The sequence below is a fragment of the Nothoprocta perdicaria genome, unplaced genomic scaffold, assembly GCF_003342845.1.
Source record: "Nothoprocta perdicaria isolate Ctin4 unplaced genomic scaffold, notPer1 scaffold_0, whole genome shotgun sequence".
In the NCBI taxonomy this organism is placed as follows: Eukaryota; Metazoa; Chordata; class Aves; order Tinamiformes; family Tinamidae; genus Nothoprocta; species Nothoprocta perdicaria.
The window spans coordinates 15,293,427-15,304,133 of NW_020454092.1; the positions used below are offsets into that span (position 1 = coordinate 15,293,427).

General features: G+C 43.3%; 1 protein-coding gene and 1 long non-coding RNA gene across 2 annotated transcripts in view; one reads left to right on the top strand and one right to left on the bottom strand.

Moving 5' to 3' along the window:
* The window catches only part of TRABD2B (TraB domain containing 2B), a 237,888-nt gene that overhangs the window by 127,674 nt on the left and 99,507 nt on the right, over positions 1–10,707 (bottom strand). The window lies entirely within an intron of this gene.
* Positions 1,999–4,657, top strand: LOC112942881. The gene is made up of 3 exons (XR_003248475.1): positions 1,999–2,141; positions 3,505–3,601; positions 4,398–4,657. It is a non-coding gene; the product is annotated as an uncharacterized LOC112942881 (long non-coding RNA).

Consider the following 10,707-nt stretch of genomic DNA (forward strand, 5'->3'; position numbering starts at 1 on the left):
CTTTATATGAATGTGACATGTGACATATTTCTGCTCATGGAAAAGGGGTAAGATAATGTGAAATCAGGGAAAAACACCTTAAGGTAAGATTGTGAAGATAATCATTTAGGAATTTCCACATAATCTGAATTTGCAGAGTGGACAGATATTTTGACAGCAGCTACAATAGTGTAAGCTTCGGTAAATCTGGGTACAAGGAAGAAAAAAACATCTCTCCATTTAGCCAATTCCCAGTGCTTCTCCCTCATCTTTTCTGCCACAGACCTTGGCTCTGAGTCCCATGAGCCCGTAAGGATCTTCAACACCTGCATACTCCACAGTTACCCTCCTGGATAGCCATGTAGGAGAGCCCAGAGGTGACCATCAGCAGCTCCTCAAGGAGTTCAACAGCTTCTCATTGATTTCCATTTGCAGAACTGGAGGATCAAAGACTGGAACCTACCTAGCAAATCAAGGAAGTGACTTTTTTTTCAAAGAGATAACAGCAAACAAATCAGATATCCCAGAGAAAGGGTCGATTTGACCATGATTTGAAAATGTTCCCTTTGCATTATTCTCATAAAAAACTCCATTCCTGCATTGTACATTGAATTAACTCTGCCATAAATCACCTATTCCACCAGAGAGATTGCCAATGTAAAAGTGGAAGCAAACTATCAAACCAGGAGGCTGACACTGAGGTCTGGGGCTGCTGTAAACAACCTCAAAACAGTAGCAGGGCACTAAATTCAGTAACTTGGTCTAGCTTATTCAAATACTACTTTCTCTGCCCAAATAACTGATGCTTAATGAAGCTATTTATGTAAGGAAATTAAATTAAAAAGGAATGTTAGTCACCTGGGTGTTGCTACATGGCTGAAATGTGCGTCTGGGAGAATGGGGACTCATAAATTGTATACAACACACTGAATGGGGGTCTTTAGCCCGTATAATTAAGTGGCAACTAGTTTCATATTAAGGACATTACACATACACACAGGCAAAACAAAAGTCATATTCTCCATTTCCCATGTATAAATCTCGTGTACAGCAAAACTGAATAGCACAGGGTAAAAGCGAGGGAATTATGATATCAAGGGAAATAGTTAAGCACTGAAAAGTGACTCAATGAATTTGCACCTTCATCTTTCAGAGCTGAGGGACACAATTGTGGAGGCACCAGCAACTGTGGCTGTAATTACAGCCTGAGTCTCCAGAGATTAAGGGTAAATGAGGGTGCTCAACATCTCCAAAAACAAAAAACCAAAAACATCAATTACCCAAAACTAAAAAGTTCAGACTGTTATTTTAATGGCAAAGGTAGAGTTTAAGGCCAGACTACATGCTCTTGTTCAAAACTTATGGCCAAGATGCATTAATTGCAGCATAAGAGAAGGCAAAGAGCCACTAACAGGTTAAGTCACATTTGATGCTGACTGGGCTGTTACAGCCAGGGCTCAGGATACACATGGCTAGCCTGGGAAACACAAATCCCCACATTTTTCCTACCATATAGAAGGTAAGTCTGCAGACTTAGGAGCTCTAGGTTTGTCCAGACTGTCAGATGAGAATTATGGATGAGTGTTGCAAGGTCCACATAAGCACAACACAGAGGCACTAGATAAGCTATGCAGGCCGCACCAATATTCAGCAAAAAGCAAATGCCTCCTCAGTGTGTCTAAAACTCATGGACTATACACATGCCCTCCTCTTCACAGCCTCCTGAGGAAGCTCTTTCAATTACTTTATGTCCTGAGCAGCTAAAGTCAGGTGAGATGCAATCCCTCTGTTTCCTAACTTTATGTCTAAATTACAGAAAAACTTCCAGACACCTCTGTGAGTATAAACACTATGAGGCCAAGCTTTCACCCTTGATGCTCAGTGGTTTATATTTTCACCCTGCAAAACAGTCACAGCTGTGGTCAATCCCAAAGCAGATACACCCTCATTTTAGCAATCATCAGCCAGCAAGTTATCACTGCCTGTGTTACACCTAGCAGTGTGCTGCACCCCAGGAAACACCACAGTTGTTGTGTGAGAAGTTTATAGCCTGGCACTGCAGCCCGGAGGCTCCTGAGGTGCCCTGTGTTTGAGTGAGAAGAGACTTTGGCCGGGGCAGCTGAGCTTGAACCTGCCTACAGCTCCTGTCTGGGAGCATCAAGGTAAATATGTGGTGAATAGACACAGGACTGTACTGATCTATCTGCTTTCTTCAGTGTCTTGCAGGCAAATGGAGCTAGTGATTAATCATCATGAGTGATTTATTAACATATAAAGTCACATTAAATGGGTATTTTGAGCTGAGTGCATGAGAGGTTTTGAAAGAGGAAAATGATTCATGTTTTTTAACCAAGTGAGGGAAAAGTCCTGTAGTATGAACCTATAATATTGAATTTCCTGGACTAAAAATATATTATATACATTAATTACATTAAATACATTGATTATATTAATACATTTCTAAGAAAACAACACGATTAGCAGCCAGGAGAGCTACTGATTAGGAGGAACGCTTGTTTCATACAGCCACCCTACCCACATCAATATCAAGCACAGCAGAGGTTACTTAACACTGTATATTTTCTTTAAAGCAATTCTGCTTTTAATCATATATTGAATGAAGTCTACAGTAGTTTCAGACTAGCTCGGGTGGAACAGAAGTTCCACCAGTTTCTTGGGCAGATAACAATCACTACATGTCAAAAACGTGACGACATTGATTCCTAAAATGTGGTTCCTATCATCGTATTATTTCTCCCTAATTACATAAGCAAGTTAAAGCTAGAAACTAGATGAAGGTCTCCAGTTTTTCCCATTTTGAAAGGGGGAAACTCTACAGAAAACAGAAATGGTGAAAGTAATAGGAAGCAACACTTGATATGCTCTGGTTTGCCCTCCAGTTATTTTGCCTTTGGTGATACTTATTAGTGTGGGCAAAGGGCGCATCATCTGAGGTGTGAAATGGAATCTCAGCTTCCCCTTGTGACAAAATGAGACCGTGGTTCTGGCAGGACACACATTGATCTATGGTGACCAGTACCTGAGCAGTTGTGCAGAGGAAGAAACAAGTGCCTTTTATATTATATATATATATTTTTAATCTCAATTATATATGCAAGGAAGCTTACTAAACAAGGAAAGGAAAAAGAGGGCAAGAAAAAAAAAAAACAGCTCTACAACCTCAGGGAAGAAAATCTAACCTTGGGCCCATGGTGGAACTGATCCAGAAGAGGTAAGAAATACAAAGATCAAAGGAGTTAACATAACAGACTTACGAAATGGGTGTTTCTTAAGCCAGGTGCCCCTGTTCTCCTGCCTCTTCCCCTTCCAGGAAAAAAAAAAAAAAAAAAAAAGGGGGGGGGGGTATAAAACAGCCCTAGTATGGTCTGCCCCTATAGGGCACCAAGGCATCTTTCTTTCAGCACAGCTATGAGGAAGGATAAAGCAGTGAGTGCAGAAAGCTCCCTGTTCGCCCTCGGTTTGTGAGTATCCTGAGGCCAGCTGACACAAATCTACCTTCTTTAGGCAGGGGAGCTAATTTAGCTGCAGCTCAGCTGGAAGCTGGAGAGCTTCCCATGGCTGGTTCTGTACTGCGGAGAGCATTGCCGCTCACCTGGAACAGGTATGCCCTCCTCTTCACCTGGCTCATGCCTTTTTCCAGTATGGTTAAAATAAGCTGGTTTCTATATTAATGGCATGTGAAGCGACTTGACAAACAACATATCCAGCCCCCTTCTAATATTCAGCTTGCTTTTATAGCTCACTTATGTCTTTGACAGGAGCCAGAGTTCAGCTCGAGACCTGGGCACTTGCGCTGCTGGCTCCATCCCGAGCATTTCCAACCACCTCATCAACACGCTCGTAGATTGGCTTAAACCGGGAGCAAATTTCTATTCCTCCCCTCTGGCCGGTGAATGAATGAGGGCAGCCAGGCTCCACGGTTGCTTCTGGCCCTCCTGTTCCTGCTTTGGAGGCCCTGGCCCTGCCGAGCGTGAAGGGCAGCAGTGCCTCTGTGCCTGGCCTTGCAGTGGGAATGGGGCTGGGAATGCAGGTCGCTGCCTCCCTGCATGCTGCAGCATCCAAGGCACTATCAAACCCACGGAGAGCAACCAGCAAATGGCTCAAGCTATTCTTTTATGAGACACTTTAGCCAGCCCTCTTTTCATATCCTTTACGAGGCTGCCTTCAGCCCTAGCCATAATAAAAACTCCGAGTTATGGAAATCATAAGAAAGAAATTATGTATGGAAAAATCATTACGTTATAAATTGGTTCCACTGTTCAAAACATGTAGGAAATGGGGCGTATAAAACTCAGATGGTGTTGCAGACTTTGATACAAGGTTCATTATTACACTGTGACACGAGTGAAATATGTGCTAACATATTGCCAGCTAATTTGCCTTTATTTACAATGCAGACCCATCATGGAGCAACTTCATAAATTTGATCTACCCGAGTGATTTCTCTGATTGAACATGACAGCACAGAAACACACAGGCAGAGAAGTGGAAATCTTAAGGACTACGTGGTTCTGAACGTGTCTCTCCACCCTCAGTTTGAAATCCTAATATTAATCTCTTTTCTCCTTATGTGTTTCACCTTAACATGTGTTGTTTGTGTGTGTGTTTGCTCAAGACCCACCTGAGGTAAGATGCAGGTACAACTGGGCAGGAATGATTTTGTCAAAATGTTCAGCTTTGTTAAAATCAAAACTTTCTCTGGAACTGCATCAGTCTTCGCTAAACTTTTATCGTATAAAATGCCAAAGCGAGAGAGAGAATTCCACCAGCTGCAGACCAATGGCCCTGGCATAAGGGAAATCTAGGGAGCCCTGATTAATGGGTAAGCAGGATGATTCCCCGGGGAAAACAATAAATAAAAAAAGGAAAAACAAGGGAATAAGCTTAGCTGCTGTTGTGAATTATATTGCTACATATGGGAACAACCAGGGAAGATGAGAAAGGGGCAGAGCTGACACAAGGTATCAACCATATGTGCAGTTTTCTTTTGAAAAAAAAAAAAAATCTTGTTTTAATTAAATGGATTAAAAATAAAATTATAGTCATTGTGAAAATATTTCTTTACTGGAAAAATTCAGGGAAACTTTTTTTAAGATTGAAGTGGTCTGTTTCCATATTCCAAACTGAGTTCAGTTTCTTGCTGCAAAATTACACTTCAAAATAGACTCTACCTTCTATTAAAAATATAAGGGGTTGAAGTCTGAATGAAGTGCTTTGAATATATTAAAAATGTTTCAAATGACCCAAAACAATTCTGCTTTTTTGTTATAATGTGGAACAAAATTTCTTTTACTGCTTCCCAAAACCTCAACAAATTGGAAAAGCCATTTGCCAGCCAGTTATGCTCTAATAAGAATGTCAAGAGGGCTCTTTATTAATGTCTAGATGGCATCTGAATGGAAGAAGTGCTATCAAAATACMAAGTATTTTGAATCTCTTCAAATTTCCTCTTCAATTTTGCAGAATTATGGACCCTGGTTCACAGCCTGCACCCACCATGTCAAATGTTGCCATTCTCAGGGAAAACTTCAGTTAATGTAACCTTGGAGAGCAACCTACACTTCTCCCTGCCTATTGAAGCCAACCTCTAATTTTGAAGATATTGATTTTTTTTTTTTCCCAATTCTCAAGTTACAATATTTGGTACTCTGCACTCCTAGATTTCACAGATCTACTTTCTTGAGGGATTTTTTTTTTTTTTTTTTTTTTTTTTTGAGGAATGCTGACAGACTGGAGGGCTTTACATTGCACTGCACATATCCTCTTTCACATCTTTCACCATCCTTTAAAATGGAACATCTCTCGTATGAAGAGAGGCTGAGTGAGCTGGGCCTGTTTTCTCTGGAGAAGAGACGGCTCAGAGGGGATATGATTAATATGTATAAGTTCAGGAAGGGAGAATGCAGGGAGGAAGGGGACAGGCTGTTCTCACTGGTGGCCAGCGATAGGACGAGGGGTAATGGCCACAAGCTGAAACACAAGAAGTTCCGTCTCCAGGTGAGGAGCAACTTCTTTACTGTTAGGGTGACAGAGCAGTGGAACAGGCTGCCCAGGGAGGTTGTGGAGTCTCCTWCTCTGGAGGTCTTCMAAACCCGCCTGGATGCCACCCTGTGCCACATGCTCTAGGTGTGCCTGCTTGAGCAGGAAGGTTGGACTAGATGATCTGTAGAGGTCCCTTCCAACCTTGAATATTCTGTGAATCTGTAAAATGAAATGGTGTAAAGCGTGAGGGGGAGCGGTGGAGGCCGAGCAGGGAGATGGAGGACATCCTGCTTGCCTTAGATGACACTTGGGCTTTGGAGCATCCAATGGACCTATATGCAAAAGAGGGAAACAATTCTCCACGAAACATTGTCCAGGAGCATCGAACCRTTTTATATCACAGAGGAGGCCCCAGAGAGCATCCTGCAGGCACCCTGATGTGTGCTCACAGCACCCAACGCAGCTGCCTCAGTRCCCCTGCTCTGCCCCTCCTGCTCATTAACACTCATTAAGGTCTCACAGGAGGATTCACTGGCCATAGGTGACCTCCCTGTTTGCAGGCTGGTCATTGACCCCAGTGCTTTCCAGGCAGGAAGCTCTGTGTGCACCACAGCTGGAGCAAACAAAGGTCTAACATGTTGTCACTGGGGCCTAATCCACCCTTTGCCTGCTTATTTTAGAAAAATGAAAGTCTACCAAGTTTTGTGGCAAGCATGTGGCCCGGAATTCATATGATTCCCCTTTACTTTTAACTTAGCTTTTAGAGCGTTTAARATATATTTTTTTAAAAATAAGGAAATTGCATCTTTAATGGAAATTAATCTCCCAGTCCCCCTCAAAAAACCTTTTGAGGCTCTCCATGACTATGACACAGGAAGGTATTTTTAGAAGGACTGTGTTGTAATTTTCTCTGCAGCCTTCAATAATTTACAATATCACAGCGGAAGGTAAAGATTTCCCTTAAGTATAGTTTGGCACTAATCGGGCTTTCACAGGCTTTTCATTGCAGASAGGGCACCAGCCTAGAACACAGCTCTACCCTGAGGATCGCTGGGCAGCTGCAGAGCTGAATACCAAACCCTTATGTAAATCCACAGGGAATAAAGCCCGGACTGAGCCCCCAGTGCGAGACACACTGAGCTCCAGCCAGAGGCCAGCGTCACCCACTCACTCGCCCTGGGCTCACACGGTCACAGCATCCTAACTAAAAACATCCTTCCCGGAATGAAGCACGAGGAGCAATCAGTCTGCAGCCTAACAAGTGYACCAGGGTAAAGCAATGCAGAATAGCTGGCGCTACTTGAATTTAGGAGGTCCTTKAAGGAGGCCTTTTGATGCTTTCCCCTCTTTCTGCACTACTAAGGGATGTTATTCYGCAGTAATATCTAAAGGTCTTAAAGCACTCCAAGGTGACGTGCTGTGGTAAGAACGAACGGGTATACAGGGTACAAAGGCAGCTCTGGTTTCCAGACCGTCCCTAAAACGCATGTGTTATCCATGACCAAATAACCTTCGGCACAAGAACGTCTCCCTCTCAGGTGACTGACTCACTTCTTTCATGTGAAKCCACCTGAACCCCAACGCTGCCCTGGACGCCTCAGTCACACGGAAAGCAGCAACTGTTTTTTATCTGGGCGTGATGTCATTGCAGCTCTTTTGGAAAAGCTGGACTTGATATAGATTTATACAATCGATGCATCAAATTAGTGTTTTATTTCTGTGTGTCAGCTCTTGGCTATTGGATCTGGAGTTTATTGAATTTTAAAGGAAACATATGTTTATAAGTTAAAAATGAACTTTAAAGAGCAGCAAACAAGTTTGACAAAGCGAGAAAAGTGAGTCAGTCTCAAATGTCCCATGTTAAGGAATCAACTGATGTCATTGCAGAGAGACGAGGCTCAAGCTGGTGTAATGTTCTTACCACCTGATCTGCTATTCCCACATATTGTGTTAACAGTCCTGCATGCTATGGTAGCAATCGCTAAAAATTTCCAGAACATTGAGTTGTGTGGGAAATGTCAACATCTTGGAATCTGTGTTCCCATGAACCAAATTTTCTCAAGAATAGCAGTTCTGGAAATTTTTTCATTACAAATGTGTATAGAATTACAGACTGTTACGACACATGATAAAATATTAACAATAGAGAAATGCAGAAAAGTAGCAAATAATAGAAAATTAAATAAATATATATATTGAAACTGATATTACAACAAGCATTTTAAGAGTTGCTCTGAAATTAAAATTTCCCAACAAGTTTTTCTCCTCATGAGAAATCTTATCAAAATGGGCACAACATGGAGGAAAAGACTTGGTTTTACTCAAACCAAAAAAGCAGATAAAGACAAAAAATACTTAGCATTTGGCTCTGTTTAAGCTTCTGGAAGACACACTATTGTTCATTATGGACAAACATGAAAATGTAGAGCTGCAATCCTCTGTTACSAGCTGCATGGCACCCGTTAACATGGAGCCCTTTCTGACACAAATGTCAGAAAGCCTCTTAACGTTGGCCAATATCCTTCTGCTTTTACTTTACACATGTATAACTTAAAAATGATTACGCTGGGGTTTAAACTAATGACTTCTGGGCCCAGACCTTGGCTGGCAATTGGCAAGTCTCCAGCCAGAGGAATGGCAACAGAGGACCATAAACCTGTGACAATCGGCGCAGCAGCAGTGGAAATTCTTCCACCCTTCCTGCCCACATCTGCTCAGGATCTCATCACAAAGACTGTCATTATAATAACTTTATTATGGACCTTCTGAGGAAAGCTAAGTCCCAGCAAGGGTTTAGCTAAAGCAGACAGGAAACTTTTGCTCCTYGCTAGAGTAAAGCCCTTTATAATTAATGCGGGGTAAATAAAGCGCTCATCCGCAAACACTTTTAATGAGAAATTGGTTAAAGCCAACCCCCCATGACCACGCTGGCCGGGGGATTAGATGCATGTCAAGCTTTGCCCAATCAGTAGGTAAATAAGAGGCCTTTTAGGAGGCTCARTTCCTGTGTGGTGGGACCCTTTGCAGCAGCCATCGCACGTCACTGTGCTACTCAAGCTGGCTCTCCAGGCTCAATAAGGATCAATATTTATCTGGCTTTCCAAGCAAAAAAACCCTCCTTGACACAGGCAGCATCTGTGTTTGAACAGGTACTTGCTAACACATAGCAGACTTTCTCCAAAGAGATCTCGAGTCTGACAGGTCACAGCAGAATGAGGGTCACTGAGTGTGTTTGCTTGGTGCCATGTTCAGAGCACAGCCATCAGAAAGGATGGACATGAAAGGTGCTTAAGGCTCTCAGGACAAAATACACATTTTTGAAACACAGCACACTGGCAGAAAAGAGAAAAAAAAAAAAAAAAAGAAAGAAAAAGGAAGAGTGACCTGAATTAATGTCTTCAACCCCTTAAACTAGACCTGCCTGCCTGATGTCTCCAGTCTTCTGATACTATTTAAACACCCTTGTGTCATGTTTGCTGTCAAAGTGTCTGCTACGGTGCGGTCAGATCTCCACAGGTAGATGGGCCTCTCCCTTCGGCCCGTGTGGGAAGCAACCAGCAGCTCGAACCGCGGWGGCCGCCCGTGCTCGCAGACAGCAGCACAAGTGCGCGGGGACGAGGCAGCAAACTCAGACAGATTTGGTTCCTGCTCTAAATGGACTGTGCGAGCCCCACAGAACATGTGCTGCCATGTTTTATCTCCCTTGCAATGGAAGCGTGTGTGCTCTCACTCCGAGTTAGCTAGCATCGTGGGAGCCAGAAACCTACTGGTTCTCTGGTTCAACAGTTCATTTCAGGTAAAATTCCTGGGAAAACCAGAGACTAGACGATATTCGTGGGAGTTAGCAAACAGCATTACTGCCTTTGGGAAAACCCAGTCTTTGCTTTCGCCAAGTCTTTGCTAGAATTTATCTGTGCCCGGTATGCGAGGAGGACGAGCCCAAGTGATGTTTGCTCCCAGGTGACCAAAGGCAGGTGTCAGGGGCAGCYGGTGTGAGACACAGGCAGAACGTGCTGCTCCTGCTGAGCCTGAGAGCTGAGGCAGAGGCTGCTCCTTCRGTGCTGGCATGGGAGGCCAGCAGAACCATGTGGCCCCATCGAGCCTTCTCCGGAAAGCTCTGGAGGCACCAACCTGCTCTCCCCAAGAGCTGTCGGCCACGGTGCTCACAAATAGAAACCTCCCTTTCTCCTCCCTCGCAGGGATACTGTTTTGCCACTATTACACCCGTTCCTCCTCTCCTTATTCTGACCCACAAAKCTGCCTTCTAAACCAGACAAAGCTGTTCCTTACAAAGGGAAACTGCAGTCTGTGCCTTTATCTGGCTGTATTGTCCCTGATCTCTATCTGAGAGCCGTGCTGCCAAGTATAAATCAACACCCAGTTTTATTAGATTCTCTTCCTGCCTCTGCTTCCCATGATCTGATGGAGATTTCAACTGCAGGAAAGCTGAGAGGTCTCTACTTCCACAAAACTTGAGGGCCCCAATGCTGGATGCTGAGCAAGGGAGACACATAGTAATAATGCTGGCAGTTACTTTTGGAGATGGAGAAAGGAGATGAGGTACAAGATGTCAAAGTGTCTCCCCTATGAGCAGGTAGCACCTGGACCAAGTTCTGCCAAGTCTCAGGTCCAGCCTCTTTGTATCTGACTGTTTGACCTTTTCTTAATTTGTATTTTGTTAGTCTCTTTCTTAAAAAAAAAAAAAAAAAAAAAAAAAAAAAAAAA